Source organism: Rhineura floridana, chromosome 9 (assembly GCF_030035675.1).
Source record: "Rhineura floridana isolate rRhiFlo1 chromosome 9, rRhiFlo1.hap2, whole genome shotgun sequence".
Classification (NCBI taxonomy): Eukaryota; Metazoa; Chordata; class Lepidosauria; order Squamata; family Rhineuridae; genus Rhineura; species Rhineura floridana.
In genome coordinates, this window is record NC_084488.1 from 107,500,508 (window position 1) to 107,518,017 (window position 17,510).

General features: G+C 40.5%; 1 protein-coding gene across 6 annotated transcripts in view; it reads right to left on the reverse strand.

The window, feature by feature from the left end:
- ARHGAP24 (Rho GTPase activating protein 24) overlaps positions 1-17,510 on the reverse strand; it is a 492,834-nt gene that overhangs the window by 164,080 nt on the left and 311,244 nt on the right. Inside the window, exon 1 of one of the 6 annotated variants that reach the window (XM_061583124.1) lies at positions 15,867-15,884. The exons of 4 other annotated variants lie outside the window; for them this stretch is intronic. The gene's annotated coding sequence lies outside the window, so the exon portion shown is untranslated. Of the gene's footprint in view, positions 1-15,079; positions 15,258-15,866; positions 15,885-17,510 lie in introns of those variants that run through there. One more of the 6 variants, XM_061583123.1, reaches the window with a different exon arrangement.

Genomic DNA, 17,510 nt, shown 5'->3' on the forward strand with positions numbered 1-17,510 from the left:
CACACCAAGCATTACACTCACGCCATAGATGAAGGGCCCTGTCTCCTCTATATTTTGCTAGGTTTGGAATGCTAGGATGTGCACATGTGTAATTCTGTGTGTAAGTAATTCTCTGTTGATGCTCTCTGTGTAATCTCCTTTCCTCGGCGATGCTATCTGGGTCCAGATGTGGAGTTAAGCTGCCAAAGCAGGCCTTATCACTAGCAAGGCTGAAAACACACATAATGTGATAAAAAGCACATTTAGTATAATGGCTGGAATGTAAAAGCACAGAAACTGGAAAAAGAACATGGTATCAAGAGGACAATACAAGCGGCTTGTGCCACTTGTTTATAAAGCCCTAAACATTTTGCCGGCCCCAATATACCCTCTCTTTTATTTTATTTATTAAGATGTTTATAAACTGCCCTGCATCAAAAGATATCAGGACAGTGAACAATATAAGCAAAAATGGTCACACAACCACAAAATACAACAACAAAATACAATCATAATACAATATTAAAAGGCAACAGGGATACAGCAGAATGTAATGCATGTAAAATGCTCCAACAGCCAGAAAAGTTTTGATCTGGAGCAGAGAGCATTCCAGCATCAGCAACAATCACACCTCTGTAGGGAGAGTATTCCACAAACAGGGAGGTATTATGGAATACCTCCATTCCTATGAGTTCCCCCACACTGCAATCTCCTACGATCAGCTGAAGCAGCTCCAATTGAATCCCCTCAATCAGTGTCATACATACAATGGGGGGCAATGTCCCTCAAGAAGTATAGCAACGCTCAAGCCAGTAAGCTATTAGGAGCGTTTACAGGATCATTATTGCAATTATAATTATGATTATTTCAGGCATGCTTTTAAGGATTTTGAATAATTTTAAGGATTGATCATATTTGTTCTTTTGATGTGCTTTAACAGTTTTATTTATTTATTTAATTAATTTATTATTTGATTTATATCCCGCCCTTCCTCCCAGCAGGAACCCAGGGCAGCAAACAAAAGCACTGAAAACACTTTAAAACATCATAAAAACAGACATTAAAATACACTAAAACAAAACGACTTTAAAAACATTTTTTTGAAAAAATTTTGAAGTAGTTTTGAAGTAGGTTTTCTGTTTATATTGATGCAGATTGTAATAAGAGTTTGATTGTTGGCAGCTCTGCAAGATGGATTATCGAGGAGGGATCAAGATCAGATGTCAAGCTCAAATATTACTGATCTGATCAACAAAATTTAAGGGAATTAAGATGTTGAGAAAGAACCCCCCAAATAATCACTGGCTCTTTCCTGATCTTTGTGACTGTCATGAATAACTGACTTTGAAAATAGGCCATAGCTATCAATGAAAAAGGTCAAGATGCAACAACTTTGATTATGATAATTAGCATCAATAATTGTTAATTGTTAATTAATCAATAACTCTCTTCAGCAGAAGGTCCCAGGGTGGGTTACAGTATATAAGAACACAGTTAAAATTATAATAAAAAAATAACAGCCTTGCCTGTAACTCCAAAACAGTAATGCCATACAACACACAATAGCGAGGGCACCAAAGCCAACTATTCAGTTTTCAAATGCCAGAGAAAAGAGGTGCATCTTCAGCAACTGACATAAGCTAACAACAGATGGTGCCAGATGCGGGGAGGGAGTTCCATATTCTTGAGACCACCACTGAGAAGGCTCTCTTGTGAGCCGTACCCCCCTCCCAATTAAGTAAAATATGTGGCTGATAACAGACACATCAGGAACTACTGTGCCAAGTATACTACAGGTGTTAGTTTTATATGTGGGTGATTGTTTGAATTTTGACTCAGCTATAAAGCTGATTGAGCAGATTGCTAATTTTTCATCCCAATTTTCCTCATTCGCTTGTTATGAAGATTGGAAAGTAATGTACAAAACAAAAAACTAATGTGGGAACTACTTCAGGTGAACCATGCCTGGCATGATCGTACACTGATCTGCCATGGGTTTCTATAATGAAAAGAAAGGCGGGGTATAAATGTAATAAATAAATAAATAAATAAATAAATTCCCAGTACACTGAGGATCTGAACTATGCCCTTCAAGCTTTGAAGGTAAGGAGCTTCCTCTCCCTCCAGCACCAGGAACATTACCTCTGCACTGGGAAATACATGATGCAACCTCCTTTTTCTCTATGCCGTGCTGTATGGCAGGGTTCTGTTGAGGGCCACATTCCCTCTGAGATTATCTGCCGGGGGCTGCATGCCAGTGATGCAGAATCACCCCTTCTCTCTCACTCTCTTTCTGCCAACCCCCTCTCCTTTCCCACCGAGAAGATTGTTCACCTTGCCAGAGGTCTGATTGCTTGCCTCTCCTTCTATTGCTCCCCATTTCCCCTTCCCATTCTCCTTCTGTCCCTTGGGGCTCCTCAACCACATGAAATTAGGTTAAGGTGGGCTGCAGGTTGCCCATCCCTGCTGTGTGGGATACTGACAGAGAATACATTCAACCCGAGGTCTCCCGTGTTTTGATGTGTGGACAAATTGTGGGGGGCATTTGCGATTCTGCTCTAATGATTTCCCATTAGCTGCCAGAGGTTAGAACAGGGGTGGGGAATGTTTATCAGACCAAGGGCCGCATTCCCTTTTGGGCAACCTTCCAAGGGCCGCATGCCAGTGACGGGCAGGGCCAGGTGCAAAAGTGGGTGGAACAACAAATATAAATGCTACGCTTTGTAGAAGGCTAGTTTCTACCCACACTCATACATCCCTCTCTGGCCTGCATTTAGGCAAGCACAAAGCATTGACAGAGTTGCAGCCAGGCCAAAACATGAAGCAGGGTCAGTGAAAGGTGTGGCTTTAGGAGAGTTCCAAGGGTCAAACAGAGAGTCACATTTGGCCCCTGGGCTGAGGTTTCCCACCACTGGCTTAAAAGAAGTGTGAAAATACTTATTTCTCCAAATCATACCCCTCTAATGGCCTCAACAACAACACATTCTGGTCCCAGGCTATGGTCTGAAGGTACATGTGGCCAGCTCCCTGCTGAAGCCAAGCAGCGTCAGGTCTGGTCAGTGCCTGGATGGGAGACCGCCTGGGGACCATATGTAAGCCGCCTTGGGTTTCAATCATGAAAAAGAAAGGTGGGGTAGAAATATAATAAATAAATAAATAAATTCTAGGACGGTAAATGCCAGGGTGAAAAATGAAATGGACTGCCTTCAAGTCGATCCTGACTTATGATGACCCTGTGAATAGGGTTTTCATGGTAAGCGGTATTCAGAAGTTGTTTACCATTGCCTTCCTCTAAGGCTGAGAGGCAGTGATTGGCCCAAGGTCACCCAGAGAGCTTCATGGCTGTGTAGGGATTCGAACCCTGGTCTCCCAGGTCATAGTCCAACACTCTAATCGCTACGCCAGACTGGCTCTCAAATGCCAGGGGTAGCATATGTTTAATTGCTAATCTGTGAGCTGGCTCATAGTGCTCTAAAGTTTGCAAAGCAAAGAGGGGAGGAGATGTTTGTGGGGCAAGCAAGGACAGAATAGAGAGAAAAATCAATCTTACAACCCAATTAATTTCACTCTTGACTCTTGAACTGTGGCACATTTCATTTCCTGTTCTATAAAAGAAGGGTCAGTTCTGCTTCTGATAAGGCTTTAGAAGGAAAATACCAAATTTACGCATCACTGTTACTCAATATGCCTTTGATACAAAAGCCTGCATAGGCTACTGCATGTCTATTTAGAAATATTTACTGCTGTTCTTTCCATCCTGGATCTTATTTTTGTCCAATATGTCCAGTTCTGACCCACACTTTTGTTTCTAACGACTGATGGGAGAACTGAAGACAGGCAATCATCTTTTTGTTTTATTTCATGCCGGCCCAGAGATCAACGTGGCAAGAGACGGGAGGAATAAAATCAATGAAAGCAAAATAAACTGAATCTTTTTCATCCTGGTGCAGTAATACCCGCTACTGCACAGGTTAACACTTAACAGCATTTTCTGTAACCTACCTAACAGCCATTGCAGACTTCGTATATTTTGTATTAAGACTTAGCACATGGAAGTGAGACATGGATTTAAAAACACAGGGCCCTGTTCGGAATCAATTTTAGAGCACTACATCTCTCTAACCCAGGAGTGGGGAATCTTTGGCCTTCCAGCTGTTGCTCAGCTACAACTCCCATCAGCGCTAGCAGGCATGGCTAATATCCAGGGACGATGTGAGTTGCAGTTCAGCAACGTCTTGAGGGCCAAAGGTTCCCCACACCTGCTAACCCAAACACCAAACAGCATAATTAACCAGTTCTCAGCAAACCTCATTAAAATGAGAAGGAGCACAGGAAGTTGCACAACATCTAACAGTATTGTCACTGGGAGTGGCTCTCCAAGGATTCAGGAAGAGGCCTTTCTCAATTCTACTAGGAATTGCTGGGAACCAAACCTAGGTTTTTTTATTTATTTATTAAAAGCATCTATAGGGCACCTTTATGAGTCAGCTCACTCAAGGCAGCTAACAAAATAATACATAAAATACAAAATGCAGCAATAATACTATACAATATCATAAACAAGCAACATATCACAGCATAATTAAACCAGAAATAATACATAAATCTCCAGCCTACAATAACACAGTCCATCAAACCCAAAGGGACAACAATGCCAGTATACCTCATAGATAGGCCACTAAGAACTGGTAGGTCTTCAAAGCTTTTCTAAAGGCTTGAACAGCCCGGAGGTTGGCTGATAAAGGTTTCCAGAATCCTGGGGCCACCACAGGCAATGCTGTCTCCTTTGTGCCCAAGTTCACTAACTGTGGGGGTAAGCAAGAGCAAAGAGCATCCATTGTCAATCTTAATACGTGGGCAGGTTTATATGGGTGCAGACAATCCTTTAAATAAATCAGACCCAAACCCATTACAGGTTAAAACCAGCACTTTAAATTGGGCTCAGAAAACTGGGCACCCAGTGTAGCTGATAAAGCAGTGTTTCCAACGTAAGTTCCTCAGATGATGTTGGACTACAACTCCCATGATCCCTTACCACTGGATTACCTGGCTGGGGTTTGTAGGACTTGGTGGTACTCCAACAACATCTAGGGACCCAAGACTGAACACCTGGAGGCCCATAGTTTAAGAACTCTGTGATAAAGCAATAGTTTTACATGCTCCAGCCATCTGTCTCCCATCAGGGCCCAGGTGGCTGTATTCTGTACCAGCTGAAAATTGCACGCTACCTATGTGATCTACCACTGAGCTATTGCCCCTTCCCCAATGTGGAACCTGCATGACAGTAATACTCCTTCCATTTCAGCCATTGATTGGATGATTAAGTGGATGCACTTGGTGAGAACAAAATGTACACCAACTCTGCAACAGTAGTACCAAAACAGATCACAGACATTACATCTCTACTCCAGAGAACTTAGCATTGCTTTCTATGTTGGTTCAGTTCAAGATGTTGGCTCTAAATGGGTTGGACACACTCTTGGTGTGATTACACTTGGAATACTGTGCTCAGTTGTGGTCACCTCACCTCATAAAGGATATTATAGAACTGGAAAAGGTTCAGAAAAGAGCAACCAAAATGCTCAAGGGGATGGAGCAACTCCCCTATGAGGAAAGGTTGCAGCATTTGGGGCTTTTTAGTTTAGAGAAAATGTGTATAAGAGGCAAAAGGATAGAGGTGTATAAAATTCTGTGTGGTGTCAAGGAAGTGGATAGAGAGGTTATTTTCTCTCAGAATACCAGAACTCCAATGAAACTGAATGTTGGAAGATTCGGGACAAAGAAAAGGGAGGTACTTCTTCACAAAGCAGGTAGTTAAATTACAGAACTCACTCCCACAAGATATAGTGATGTCCACTAGCTTGAATGGCTTTACAAGAAGATTAGATAAATTCATGGCACATCAGGCTATTAATGTTATTAGCCATGAATGCCTATGTACAACCTCCAGTATTGGAGCAGGTATGCCTCTGAATACCAGATGCTGGGAATCACAAGAGGGCAGAATGTGGTTGCACTCATCAAGTCCTGCTTGCAGGCTTCCCATTAGGGATGTGCTAGAATTCTGCCTAATTTGGATTTGTTACTGAATTTTCCATTAATTTGCTAATTGCTGAGGATCAGATTTTAATGCAGCAAATTTCTTAAAACAGACTTTTAAAAAATAAAAATCCACCTCTAAAATATCAGTTGTAAGAATGATAATTTATTGATATTTCCTTTTAATATATCAATATTTTCTTCAAAATATCAATATTTTTAAAGGAAATATCAATTTCCTTCAAAATATAAATATTTTGTTAAAAATATCTATATAAAAAACAAGACAGATTGATAAAAGCAGCGGCTAGCGGATATAGAACAAATCTGAGTCAGCATGTTAGGTCGACAGAATGCTTTTGAACTGGCACTGGCCAACAGATTCCATCCCTACTTCCCATAAGCATCTGGCTAGACCCTGTGAGAACAGGATGCTGGACTACATGTGCAATTAGTCTGATCCAGCAAGGCTTTTATCATCCTTAATGGAGTTGCTAAGATCAGCTAATAATTACAATATCAATTTCATGTTGTTTTATATTACAATGACAGCACAAAGGGCCTTTCCAGATGCAGGGATTTACCGGGGGAGCTGTACACAACAGTTCCGGGATCACAGAGATGGTGCTTGGGCTAAGGCTCCTATTGTGGAGAAAACACAATTTACCAGCTGTCAAACAGCTCTCCTTAAGTTGTTTGTAAACAGAAATCCCTGCCCCAGCAATCACAACTACTACACATCTAGTTGTACTAGTATCATGAGAGGCATTGTGGTATAGTGGTTAGAGTGTTGGACTAGGTCCTGGGAGGCCAAGGTTCAAATCCCCACTCAGCCATGAAGCTCACTGGATGACCTTGGGCCAGTCAATGCCTCTCAGCTTAACTTACCTTGTTGTGGGGATTAAATAAGGAAGGGGGAAAACCATGAGCTCCTTGGAGAAAAGGTGGGATATAAATGCAATAAATTGTCATATAAATGCAATAAATCAAATCACGAGCACGTGTTGGGTTGTATCGTATGCTGCAGTTCCGCTGGCAAAACAGACTTCAGTTTGTGCAATGGAACTTTCCTCTTATCTGCCTTCCCCTGCAGCCCCCTTGTGCACTCTCAAGATCTGCTCCAGAGGGTTGTGGGGCCCTCTGGAGCAGATTGGGGGGACATGGAGAGCGGAGAGGAAAGGGAAGTCCCATTGTGCTTGTGCAGCCTTGGATACAACCCATTATTTGGTGCCAATATGATGTATCATTGCAAGTTATGTTACAAATTCCTCCCCTGCCTACTCATGCCTCTCTCCCTCCATTTTGGAGGCTGTAATGCATAGGAAGAGCTCTGCTGGAACTGACCAATGCTCCATCTATTCTGACATCCTGCTTCCCACAGTGGCCAGTCAAATACCTCTGGGAAGCCTTCAAGCAGGGCTGGAGGGCTATTGCTCTCCAGAAACTGGTATCCAGGGTATACTGTCTCTGAACATGGATGTTTCATTTAGGCATCATGACTAACACCTTTGGATGCTTTCAACATTTTTTTAAAAAAACTGCTACAGATCAAAGGTAATTCCACTCCTTTCCACTTCATGCTAGTGGTGGTGGTGGGGATACAGCCTTGCTTGTAAAATTTCAAACACAAAACAACACAGAAACACCTTCATCCACAAAAGTTCACAGAGAGAGTCCTTATGAGTGGTTACACAGCTTCCTAACTTTCTTCCTCTTTGAAACTCTCTTTGCCTATTGAAGCCTGGCTTTGGATATTGTCCAGAAGCTATGAGACACTTTCTATTCTGTCTGCCACCTAGTGGTTACCGTTTAACAGGTAGGAGATCATTTAAATTGAACATCTTTATGCGTTAAGCAATGGGCCTTGCACCTTCATTTTATCCAAATTAAATACTTTAATTGTATCCTAATAAAATGCATAAATCATATCAGTAATCCTTCCAACAGCTTGGCAAAATAGGCCAATATTATTCATATAAGTAGTGCATTTATATCTTTATAGATACATTTTGACAACCCTCCACATCATCTATTAATGTCAATTGGCCACTGACCACAGCATCTAACTCTCTAAGGTTCAGGTAGAGCCCCTCAACCATACCCGTCTTGCTTTTCTGAAAGTTACCAAGCATTCAGACCTGGAACTTCGTATATACACAATATATGACTCTGAAGAGAATAACAAGGGACAGAAATATGGTATCTAAAGAAAGCTGGCAAAAAAAGAATCAAGTAGTTCAGCTGACAGTCATCTAAACTTTTTTGGATACAAATAATGCAAAATACCTGGAACACTGGAGGACGTAAATAACGCCAGCAACATGGAACACAAGAAAGGACCTAACTTTTATTTCCCATCCTTGACAGCATTAATAACTGATAACTGAACAGCAGCACCAAAGTTAACTGAAGTTCTACTTTGCAAGTGTATAATCATTCTGACTTTGTACAACCAAAATGATGTTTGTGAACTGGATAAACAGGTGGAAAAGTCAAAAGGAACAACAACTTTCTTTTCATGTTTCCAAGATATCTCATAACCTATGAACATGCACAGCACAAAGTTCCAAGGAAAAGTGTTTGAAAAGTGTTCGCCACATTCCAAAGTCAAAGAGATAAGAAATGTAACAAACAGAACAGCCCTGAAAGCTGAAACAATGGTTCATTATGAAGCTGCCTTATGCAGTGTTTGTCTATTTAGTTTTGTATGTTCTATTCCACTTCCATAACCTGGTGCCCTCTAGTCATAAGCACAATCCCTCACCATTGGCTATGTGGCCTGGGGTTCATGGAAGTTCCAATCCAGCAATAACTGAAGGGCACCAAATTTGGAGTACGCCCATCTGTTTTGATGCCAGGAGCAAATGTCTTTCCCAGCCCTTCCCATCTGAGATCCTTTCCACTAGAGGTGCCAGGGACTGAACTTGGGATCTTCTCCATGCGAACCCCACTCTCTACCACTGGATGATGGCCTTTATTTTATTTTCTAGATGGTAACTGGATGATAATTAGATGATAGCTGGATTAACATTATGCTAAATGCAGAGCTTGGAAAAGTTACTTTTTTTTTTTTTTACAATAATTTTTATTCAAATTTTCATAAAACATACAAAACAAAATCATAAAACATTCAAAGACAAAAAACAAAACAAAACAAAAATGATTAAACAAAAAAAAAATGTTGACTTCCCATTTGTCGCAGATCAAATCAGTTATAGGTCTACAATATATAACAATCCTGTCTCTTAAATTATATTATAAAATCACTTTCCTCCAGTAGTTATCTTAATTAATCATCAAATCTCATAAACATTACTTTATTCTTTCCACAAAAAGTCAAAGAGAGGTTTCAATTCTTTAAGAAATATATCTATCAATTTTTCTCCAAATAAACATGTCGATTAATCCATCTCGTTAATAATAATAATAATCTTATTGTCATAACCATAGTCCAAATAAACATATCGATTAATCCATCTCATCAAAATCTGTTAGGTCCAATAATTTCAATAGCCATTATTCCATTATCCATATTAATTCCATCTTCCATCTTCAATAGTCCTGTTAAGTCCAGTAATTTCAGTGTCCAATCTTCCATTATCAGTATTCCATAATAATCTTGCTGTCATAGCCATAGTCATATAATAAGAGTCTGATGGGAATTTCCTCTATCCCAAATATTTTCTTGCCATCAATTCTGAATAAGTTGCTGAAATATTGTTGTAAAGTCATATCTCTGTTCTTCTTTTTTACAAAATGCACTGGCTCATCTCTTGAGAGTTTTTCCATTGTCACATGGCTGCAGTTAATTCCATAGATTTTCTCTATATCAAGCTCCATCACGTCATTCCAGTCCAGAAGATTATCCAAGCCATTGATAACTTTATCTCTAATATCTTCATTAATTTCTTCAGAGATAACGTTAAATTCCAAACAGTAGATTTTATTTCTAATATCCATAAACTCCAGATCTTTTTCCAATTCCACATTTGTTCCAATCTCCAGGGCTTGTATCTTCCCTTTATTTTTTCTTTTCTCATCTCTGATCTCATTCTCCTCTCTCACAGGATCCCCTATTTCTTTAAGCTCCTGCGTCATTTTGCTCAGTTCAATTTTCAGCTCCTTACTGCCCTGTCGCAGAGTTTGTTTCGTTATCTCAATCTCATCCATTATTTTCTGAAACATACTTACTTCCAGATTCTCAGCCACTTTCTTGATTGCCATTTTTAAAACCACGAAAACAAAACAAAACAAAAATAAAGAACTACTTCTTATTTCAGCAACAATTGGGTTAATATTCCAGGCTTGATGACATCACAGTATAAACAGAGCAGCCTGCCTTATCTCTCTATGTTCAAGAATACAAAACAAATTTAGTTCCCAGCATCAAAACAGTTAGTGGCGTCGTGAAGAAGCAGATTCGTCAAAATAAAATAGACCAAAAAGAGAATAGTCCCAGACAATATAATGTTCCTCGGAATAGAAATCCCTCTTCTGTTTATATCTTTAGAATGCACTTCCAGGACAGCTTTTTGCAATAGAAACAGAGATAAGCTGTTAATTTCGTGAATAACAGAGAAGAGTTATAGCTCACCCAGAAGTTCTTTAAAGCTGATTCATTTGACAAATCTCTTTTTGCTGCAACAATTTAAACCAAGTAAAAAAAAGAATAGAAAGAAGGGTGCTTGCCTGTTAGTCCGGTTTCTCTTTGAAGAAAAGATAAACGTATCGCATTAATCAGATAGAGCTTGTTCGGAAGTCCGTCCGGCATTGCTGGCTGGACCTTTTCTCATAAATTAATGAAATCCAGTCCTCCCAACAAAAACAGGCTTTTGAGGTTGATCTCTACGTTTCTCCCTGCCCGGGAGAAATTTCATCAGTCAAAAAAAAAAATGTTCTGACTGATTTATATCTGAATAAGCTTCTTTTGAGGCGGGAGCCCGCCCATCTCAAAAGCAGGCACAAGCGAAGTCACCCTTCCCGGAAGTCGAAAAGTTACTTTTTTTGAACACAACTCCCACCAGCCCAATCCAGTGGCCATGCTGGCTGGGGCTGATGGGAGTTGTAGTTTTAAAAAGTAACTTTTCCAAGCTCTGGCTAAATGTATAGTCAGATTGCTCCTCAAAATTTAGGCCCATATCCAAATATCTGTGGCAACTGACTGAGGTAAGGACTGTGGCAGGGGGAGAACACAGGTATGGCCACTGAGAAATACAGGAGGGAAGAGTGGCACACAAACACCAAAACTATCAGAGTTTCCTGAACTGCAGATTTGTTATATTGTACAAACTGATGATGTATAGTTTTATAAATAATTTTAAAAAAATCTGCTCCTCAACAAGATCGGTGCCTTGACTGACAAAGGACCAGCTTTCGGGCCTCCAGTGAGAGCCATGTAAACACATTTGAAAGGGTGATCTTACTTCCCCCCTTCAGATCTATTTTCCCAAACAATGGAAGCTTTTCTCCCAAACCATCTCTTTTCAGTCTCCCAGCCACGTATTTTTTATTCAGCTTGGGCCAGCGTTTCCCAGTCCATGTTCATTTTTTGTCTTCTGATTCCACTCAAAACTTCCACTGCCAAAAAAGATGACTCTTCATACTATCACTACACTGTCCTTCATGCTATCACAACTACGTTTGTTCCACGAAAATTCTAAGGAAATCACTTATTAACTAATCTGACTCTGAGATGTCACGTTCAGTGTTACTTCTCTCCTCATAAGCATAGCATGCCACTGTACAGTCAAGCAAGTTAGCAGAGATTGCAACTAAGAAAGGCATAGTGGTGGATTTCTCCATGGTCATTCCCACTCAAGGAGAAAAATATTTGCCCTGCCCCTGTGGCTTCTTGAAGCAACGGCAGAAGAAACCACTCGTGCACAAATATGCCAAAATGACTCACCTAATGAAGCTTTTACACTGCTGAGCATTTCACTTCAAAGTTTACTTTCCCCACTAATTCCACATAAATCGGCCCGTGAATAAATCCTTTGATGAAAACCCAGTTGTTGACTGTCAGTGCAGAACTGCTACTTGATTTTGCATTCAAAAGGATGAACTGACTTTCCAAATAGCGAAAGGGTAAGCAGTCCAAAGTCACTCTCTGTGGATGCTCTAAATTCATTCAACATAACAAGACTGCACAAAGCCAAAGCAGAACTGTGACAAATGGCAGAATAGCCTTTCTTGCTTTCCAAACAAAGACACGAGCTGTAGAGCTGCAACAGTTCTTATTAGTTGAAAGTGGACAAACGTGCCCTTTGAGGTTAATAACTCTTAAACTAAGGACTAAACATCATTCATGCACATAAATAAGGCAGAAAACATTTACAGCAACTAGGCAATGCATAATACGATGGGACATTTGGGCCATAGCAATTGTAATTAACCTTCTCAGCTTGTTACTTGGTTTTATTTTCCTGAATTGTTTCACTGATGTTTATTTAGTGTAGGTGTATAACAGCAATCTCTCTCAAGCACTCACATGATTTACCAAAGAGGGTAGATTGCTTTAGTAGTGGACTCCAGAACAAGCAAAGAACTGCAGAAACACCTTACACATATCCAACTCTCTGTTTTGGAAACGTCGTCCATGGATTGAACCAGCTGGCCCAAGTCATGGATAGATTTAATGGGAGACAATCCATGACTGTTTCAGAACTGGGCCTAGACCAGAGGCTTGGCATGGTCAGGTCTAAGACAGTCAGGTCAAATGGAGATAGAACCTTTCAGGCACTACAGTTCTAAAATGATGGTCCATGGAAACAAATCAGCTCCCCCACTGGATGGGGACAAGGCATCCTATATATGTACTACCACCCAACTAGTGCTTAAATCACAATGTGCTGGGTTGCGGCATCCACATAGCTTTTGTGTTGGCCCTCTTACCTAGTGTTTTTAGAAAGCTTTGGAATAGAATGATTTTACTAAGATAAGGGAGTCAAGGGTGGGACTTGTGGATTACATTAAGGGATCCCTTGTCTTCCCTCATAATTTTCACACTGCAACAGAACAGGGAAAATTCACATTTTGTGTACCATGACTCTCAGAGGTTAAGACGGGAATCACACTTTTCCAGCTATACTCCACAACACCTGCAATTATAGCCAGAAACATCCCACACATCTGGGATTTCCCAAGAAGGCTTTCTAAATTATTTATTCTGTGGCTTGGAATTGTGCATAGCCTAAGTGCCTGATACCAGGTAAGGTACAGTCAAAGGACAAAGGAATGAAACATTAACCAACACTCTGATAATCTGTTTCCGCTTCTTTTTGAAGAATGGCAGGGGCAGTGAGTAGGGTTAGCTCACAAGTTGGTGGTCTTCCTGCATGTGCCATTCATGTTCTCCCATAGAAGTGAATGGCTCCATTCATTCCAATGAGAAAAGGTGAAATGGTATACTTGGGGATAAAAATGACAGTGGAATGCAATATACTTTTATTTACCAAACACACAAAGAGGTACTGTCATTCACTGGCAATCACTCGTGGCTGAGTAAGATTGTCTTCCAGGGTAAGGTCTTTAACAGTGGGTCCATAAGTGACTGTGGAGACCAATTCTGGATCCACACAGCCTCCCACAGTGAGGACATAGGTTTCCAGATGGAAGATGGTCGCAATGAGGATTTGCTTGACGTGCCTTCTACTTAGCTCGTTTGTCCCTTTCGCCCTGTACTCGTGCTTCTTCAAAGTCCATAGCACCTTTGATCTCGCAATATGTAAAGCCTTTCTCTACAAAGCCCTTCCCCATCATACTTACAAGCATTTTTGCTAGTTTAAAATATAAGAGTAGATCAATGGCCCTTGTAGTTGTAGAGTGGGGGGGGCATTAAGATGTATGGAACGTTGTTGCTGTCTGAATGTGGGTTCTGGTGATGGTCAGAGAAGATGGGTCTTCTTCATAAAGAAGTTTACCTTCATACTCCTGTGTCACCCAACCCTTCATCACTGTGATGTTACACACCTGTTGAGCTCATCCACTGATTTATAACTTCCAACCATCCTCACTTATGCCATGGAAAAGAACACTTGGAAACAATTCATAATATTGCGAAAGAGGGGGATCAAAAGCAGCAGGAGCAACAAAATTATGCAGGTAATAAAGCTGGGTACTACTTTCCTGAAGTTGCATAATTTATTCTAGTTACAAAGTTTGAATTTTCTTTTAGAAGAATTCAAGACATCTGTGTTCACATATGGAGTTCCAAGCCCCCCCCCACAATCTTTGCTAAAACTATATTTCATACACATTTCAGTGCTGTTAGTCAGGTAACTGTACCATACTTTCAAAAAGGAGAGCTTGCATATGCCATGGCAGGCTTATTATTACTTGCAATAAAGATAAATACATATGTAACTGGAATTTTATCACCTGTCTTTTTCATGTCAGCATATAAAACTGCAGCAAGTCTGTTACAGCGGATATATTTACAAAGGTACATAATCTCAAACAAAAGATAATTATTATTGGAGCTACTTTGTATCAGAGTTACTGCTAATTTACAGACCTCAATTTTACTGTGGATAATGTTAAACTATACTAGTAAACCCTGAATGCAATAAAAGGAGATAGGGAATCCCACAAGTTTCTTGCCAAAGTTTGGATCCCTACTTGAAGCAATAATAAATATTGCATAATCCTAAAGGCAAAATACTCCCAAAGTGAACACAGTAATAAAATCACCGGTGACCAGTTCATCAGTTAGGCTTTGCCTGCCTAAGCATACAAAGAGAGCTATTTAAAATTAGTTAGCCAGTTTCACTGGAAGACTCCACCATTTAAAAACAAGGTAAGAAACAAAATCCCAGCACTTCGCCACTCTGGACTCTCCCAATCTTCAGCTTCAGATCCAGTATACTGGGAAGGATTAGGATGCAAAAATATTTCCCAGTAAATCCACAAAATCTTCTAGATTTTGGCAGTGTTAGGAATAGATTTGCTGTGGCTCGACCTGAGCTAGTCACGCACACACACACACACACACACACACACACCCTTCTCCAAGCAGCTGGAACTGGAAACGTGCAAGAAATCTAAAGCAAGACTGAACTCTCACCTTTCTCCAACAAGTACTACAGGGAAAGAAGAGCCAGCTACAAATGTGGACACCTCCAGCGCCGTCAGCTGAAATTGCTGCTGCTACGAGCGGCTTCCAAGCCCGGCCAGCTTTACTCCTTGCACTCCCACTATCTCCGTGCTGCTCGCTGCAATTTCTCCCATGACTCCATCACACAGGAATGGCAACAACTTTTCTCTTTCTAACACCGGTGCTGCACACACACACAACACACACACATACAGAGCTGTTGAAGTCAGGTGGGGAACTAAGACAAGGGCAGTTGCAAGGTGAACGGTTGGAGCCCAGAGAGGGAAGGGTCCCCCCCCCTAAAAAAAACTGCCTTTGGAAAGGCTCGGCTTTGAAAGTGGTGCTGAGCTATATAAATCACAGCGTGAGACAAACGGGAGGTCAGGAGAGCAATGAATCAGAGAATCCAAAAGGGGTACTGACTCTGAGCCAGCCTCTCGTTTCTAGTCTTAAACAAAACACAGAAAGAGCTTTGAGACTACAGAGTTTGTCATCAGCTATAGTGTGTCCTGGCCAGAGCCTTTCAGGGTTTTTTGAGAGAAGGTAGGGGTGTGTGCGTGTTGGGGAGAGAGGGAGGATGAACATTTCAGCTTCTAAACAAAGATTTTATGAAAAATACCAACATACTGCTTACAGACTTTTTTTCCTTTTAAGTCTACCATCCTTCCTACACCACCACCCCATTCCAAAGTTTAACAATTTTTGTGAAAAACTAATTTTGGACTTTTTAAAAAAATAAATAAATGTGACTTTATACTTATTTGGTGTTTTGATTCAGTTCCTGCAGAAGGATTCCAAAGAAGGATGTTGGAAGGAAGCTTTTTTTCCCTTTTTCAAGATTTAATAGCTGATGGTTGTCAAAGGAATTTGTGGAATGAAACCCTGAGAAGTCTTAATCAGATGGTAGCAGTGAGTGACTGTGTGCTACACATAATATTTTCCCCTCTTAGACACAGGATACAGGGTCAATTAATTTCAGTGGGGGTTGCATGAAAAAGCAAACCAGTGGATTGTGCCCCTAGTGACTCAGAGTATACTTGCGAAGTGAAGAGCAAAAAAGGAATGCGTGCATGTGTGTGTTTATATATTTAAAGCAAGATAAGATTAAAAGAATTCAAATAGCACACTAAAAGTGCTTTTCTGTCTATCTATATCCATTTAAAATATACCTAGCATTAGTTCTCTGCAGGCAAGTTGTTTTACTTAAGTGCATTGTTTGCCCTTAGCTTACTGATCTCTTTGAGACCCTCTATTCCCCCTCCCTTCCATTCCCCCAGGCTGCAAAATCAAGTGGCTTATTGTGTAGGAACTAAAAATAGGGTTTGGTTTTTATTATTACTAGTCAAGCACTTGCCCAAGTCACCCTTGGGCTGAATGCCATGTGACTAGGCAGCTAGTTAACTATCAGCAAGCAACAAGAGAGATTGAAGTGCAATTCAGATCTTTGCTAAAAACTGATCTGGGAGTGGGAGATGGATCAGTGCAGAGATGTTCAGGGGAAAGCGCAAAAATTAGGTGAAGTGACCGTTTCCTTAAAAATACAACTTTTAAACTGAGAGCCTCTTTTCACACTGAGACTCGTCTTCACTAAAAATTTAATCCAGCTTCGATTAAGTAGAATGATTCCCTTCGTCCCTTTGCCACAGTACCTTGGTAATTGTACATCACTGCAAAGTCATGGGAATTTTTTAATTGGGTTCCCTAGCCATTTCACAGAATGTAGGAAGCAGCTTTACACTGTATCTCAGTCTGTCCTGGTAGTGTCTGCTCTGATGGGCAGCAGCTTTCCAGGGTCTTAGGAAGGTTTTTCCCCATCGCTGGCTGCCTCATTCATTCAGCTAGACATGGCAGGGATTTAAACTGAGATCTTCTGCATGCAAAGCATGTGCTTTACCACTGAGATACAATCATGTGGCCCTCCAGATGTTGTTGGACTCCAGTTCCCATAATCCCCAACCAGCATGGCCAATGGTTAGGAAGGATGGAAGTTACAGTCCCACAATATCTGGAGGACAATAGGTTCCCCACCCCTGTCTTTCACCAAAAGCCCCAAGGTTCTTTAGTTGGGCGTAGGGATGGAGGAGAAATTTCATTCTGTTGGCATTTAATGTTGAATTAGTCAACTTCGCACTTTCTGAAACAATATGAGAACTGAAACACAGCCATCCTTCAAAATTTGCACTTGCCTGAATTTTGTGATGCAGTTCGTTTTTTTTTTTACAATAATTTTTATTCAAATTTTCATAAAACAAACAAAACAAAATCATAAAACATTCAAAGACAAAAAACAAAACAAAACAAAAATGATTAAACAAAAAAATAAAATGTTGACTTCCCATTTGTCGCAGATCAGTTATAGGTCTACAATATATAACAATCCTGTCTCTTAAATTATATTATA